The following is a 4366-nucleotide window of genomic DNA, read 5'->3' as shown; positions in this document are numbered from 1 at the left end:
TTTTGATATTTATTTTTACTTGAAGAAGATTACCTATACCCAGATTCGATAGAAGACTATTGAAAAATCAATTAAGCTGTATACAATTGGTTACATAAGTTAAATTCATTTGATGAGATTATCTCAGAGAATTTTGTATCTGAATTTTGTATTTCAATCGTTATATTCTAATAGAATTTTTTACATTAAATTTATTTTTTTTTTAAATATAATTAATTTAGATAGAAAGTTAATTAAGAATGAGAATTAATTGATACAGGTCATAAATGCTTAGCAGATATAAGCTATCCACTAATAACATCTAAATTATTATTTTATTCTACAAATGAACGCATATTTTTTGAGTAATTGTATGAGTATATACTTGTAGAGTATAGACTTCTTTCTATATAGCAAGAAAAAAAAACGTTGTTATGAACACTTTATATTAGTTATATGCGAAACTTGCATAACGAGTGCATAGCACGAGTTGGACAATCGCAACAATCGCATGCAAAATTAACAATCGCAGAAATACGTTGATAATGCGTTATCACAGGTAGGTATATCACACAAAACTTAATCTACGCTTCTAAAATGGGAAAATAAACGGGAATTATAACTCATCTATAACTTTTCATGAATTATTGAGAAGAATAGAACATTGCAAAAGTTAAATTTGGCTTATTTGATTGGTTGAAAATAATGAAATTCGTTTTTAAGCTAATTTGATTGGTTCAAAATGAGTGTGGTATTGAAAATGAGGGCGGTAATGAACAATTTTTCACACGCAAAATGAGTGAAAAAAGTATTTCTTATCTCACGTGTGTAGATAAGGTTATTTATAAATGAATTGTGTCTTCACGAATTTTAATATGCATTTTTTTGGTACATAATACTGTCAATGTCATTTGGTATTACTTGTTTTTGGTATTATTATTCAACCTGTGAAATTCAAATCAGTCCGATGGCCATGTTTGAACTTTTCCTTATACAAAACTTTCTAAATGAGACCAAAAAAAATCAATGGATTGTACCATAATGGTTGTGTCTAGCTAAGGTGATCTCTGACTTCGATTACTCAGCTCTCGCTTAAAAAGGTGAGACTCACTTTGACAGAACGCCACCAATTTCTATGTGCAAAATCATCGCTTGTCATTTTTCATTTTGTAAAAACTGTTTTATTGCCCAACTTACTGCTTTTGAATGTAGTGATTTTAACAAAAGTATTCGGCAATCTTGACCGTAGCCTGGCTACACATCCTGAAAAATAATCAGAATATATATTTTTTTAATTTTTCAACCAAAGAATATCGTGTAAAATATTTGATACATTCATACATATACTATTTTTGTTGTTGATTTAAAATACAATATCATTGGCCCGTTACTAAAGATCGTAGTTTTTTTCGTAAATGTAAATTAATTTTGTTTTATGAACTAAATATATGGGTATAAACATAATTATAATTGTTTTTAATTTGAAGCATTGTAAGCATCAAATAATGCGAAAAGAATGTGAAGCCACCAGCTAGAATGACTTATTTATACATACATACAAATTAAACCAACAAATAGCAAGAAACAATTAATGGTATTCTTCATTTAAGCTACAGAGAGTTCATTCAATATTGTACACATTTTTGTTAAATTGAGGTTGTTCAATTCCAAATTCAAAAGATGTTTTTTAAAATGTTTCTTGATTGAATTGAATCTTATTGTTTTAAAAAATAATAAATGGACAGATAGTCAAGGGTATTACAGGTCTACATAGAGTATGCCAACAAGTAGCTCAGTCAATTGTTTATTTTTACTTGGAATACCAATAGCGGCGACAAATATAATCCAGATGGCTGCCAAAATTGGAATTACCAGATAATGAAATGGCTTAATTATTAAAATATAGCACCAGCACGAAATTATCTATCCTAGATAATAAATAAATTGATAATAAATTATATTGATAACTTATTCAATATATTATATTTCCTCTTTATAATAATACTAGCGTGATAGCCCCCCCCCTCATTACTAGGCTTAAAAGTAAAAACCCAGCTTTATAACTACCACTTCTCTTGATCTCACTTATCCTCTTTCCATAACATTTGAAGGGATTGTTTAACGCTGCTTTAAGATATGCACAGTTTTCAAATTTTTTTATTGTAAAATAGTCATAATTCATTGAGTATTTCAGAAAAGTTGGCCATGAATTGTTTGACATTTACTATTTTAAATTTTTACAAAATTCTATAAAAATTTAAAATAGTAAATGTCAGATTAAATTTAATTTTTTTAATTTTTTTAAATATATCTTTATAAATTATAGCTCATGTGTTATTCTGATGTATGAACTATATTGTTTTACAGTTTCATTAAAAAATATTCGCTAGTTTTACCGTGAAAGCGTAACAAACAAACAAGCATCCTTACTTTTACATTTATAATATATAGGGATTGTGATATTTATTTTTCATATTTTAAAGAGGAAAGAGGGAAATTAAATTGAATATTTCTACACCTATTCATTTCTAACCAAAACTTCGTCCTTGTCAATCTTTTTCCTAAACATATTAAGGAAATTACTACTTTATAATAGATTTGTTCTGAATTAAACTAATAGTAAACATTGATTGATAATAACAATTGGTTGCTTTCATGACGACTATAATATATTTTCTATAATACATGACAATTTGATTAAAACAATTTTACACTTTGTTATATAATAGCTACAATTTTTTTTTTTTTTTTTTTTTTTTTGAAGGAATTCAAGATATATTCTTAAAAGTGCGATTATACTACCGTAATTGAAAAAATTCATGTACGAATAAATTAATTCAACAAAATGAGTATTATCTTTATCTTCCATCTTTCTGAACTACCTTAATAATAATTATAATCTTTTTTTTTTTTTTTAAAGATTGTTTATGCGTATTTTTTTCACGATAATTATCTTTCAAAAAAATAACAAACCACAAAAACTTTCTTTTTATATGTGGAGAAATGTTAATTGTAACAAAAATAGAATATATACCTTATTTCCTTCCTAAAATTATTTGATGGACATATATATGGGTATAGTATGTACGCATGTGATTGTATAAAGAATAATAATTTTAATGAATAAATAATAAATATTTGTAAGAATAAAAAATAAAAAAAATCTATTATATGATGAATATTTAATATAATGTTTAATGTCATTGAGCTCTGTTCAAGTAATATGTAATAATAACAATTTTTTTTATATTATATAATATATTTTCAATAAAATGTAATCATATATTACTCCATCCGTCCCTTGCAGGTACATTTGCGATTGATAAAATAAATATATTTTTACAGAGTGGTTCAGAAAAAAATACTTTTTCACAAGTTTTCACAGATCTTCTTTAAAGATATATTCATCATTCGCCACCCTTCGAGCACAGTTCTCTTATTATTGAATACTCAACAAAATAGTATGTTTGGTCCGGATATTAAAATTATCAAATTATTTATAGGATCGAACTATCTATACATGAGTCCATCACGCATTTTACCATATGAATTTTTATTCCCTGTATAGTATAAGAAATATATAACAAGGTATACTAATTTTAGTCTCACGTCTGTAACGCTTAGAAATATTGATGATACGAACAAAATTTGATAACGGTGTTCATAAAATCACCTAATTAATCCGTTGAAGTTTGAATTCGTAAATGAGCAACATAGGTCAATAGGATCTTGGATCCGAAGAACCAATCTGGTAAACCGTTTGAGATACAACAAAAATTAAATGTAAAAGATAAACAACTTTTGTTTGGAATATGTTTTCGTAAACATCACTGTTTATCCATAAGGGTGCCAAATAGGACAACATTGGTGTCCATTTTATTTTTAGTTTATAAAAATTGAATAAAATTTGAGTATGATAGAGAAGAATCGAAATTTTTGGATTTTGATGACGTCATAAAGTATAAAAATCAATTTTTTTTATTTACTGGCCATTTGTATTCAATTTGAATGAAATTTTTTTTTGACCTGTTAATTTAGGGTCATATTTTTAACTTTTCAAATAAATTATTCGTTAATATTAGCTCTTGTACAAAATGTGGAACCCATGATAGTGTATTTATGAAATTGGTTGAAGATACGATAGCTTTGATGAATGATTTGAAAAATAGGACCCAAAATCAGTGAGATTACATGTTTGGTTTATAACTTATTTCTAAAGGAAGAAGTATAAAATTTGCAGGAAATATCAAATAGTGGTATTATGAAAGATTTACAAAAAATGAAGCAAAGTTCTAATAGATTCTTTCGAAAATTTTCGAAAACCAAATATAATTTTGTTGGTTTTGTATACTCTTGCAAGCACTGACATTGAACACTTTCTAAGAAG

This window comes from Chrysoperla carnea, chromosome 3, assembly GCF_905475395.1.
Source record: "Chrysoperla carnea chromosome 3, inChrCarn1.1, whole genome shotgun sequence".
Classification (NCBI taxonomy): domain Eukaryota; kingdom Metazoa; phylum Arthropoda; class Insecta; order Neuroptera; family Chrysopidae; genus Chrysoperla; species Chrysoperla carnea.
Note: the sequence above shows the minus strand (reverse complement) of the source record.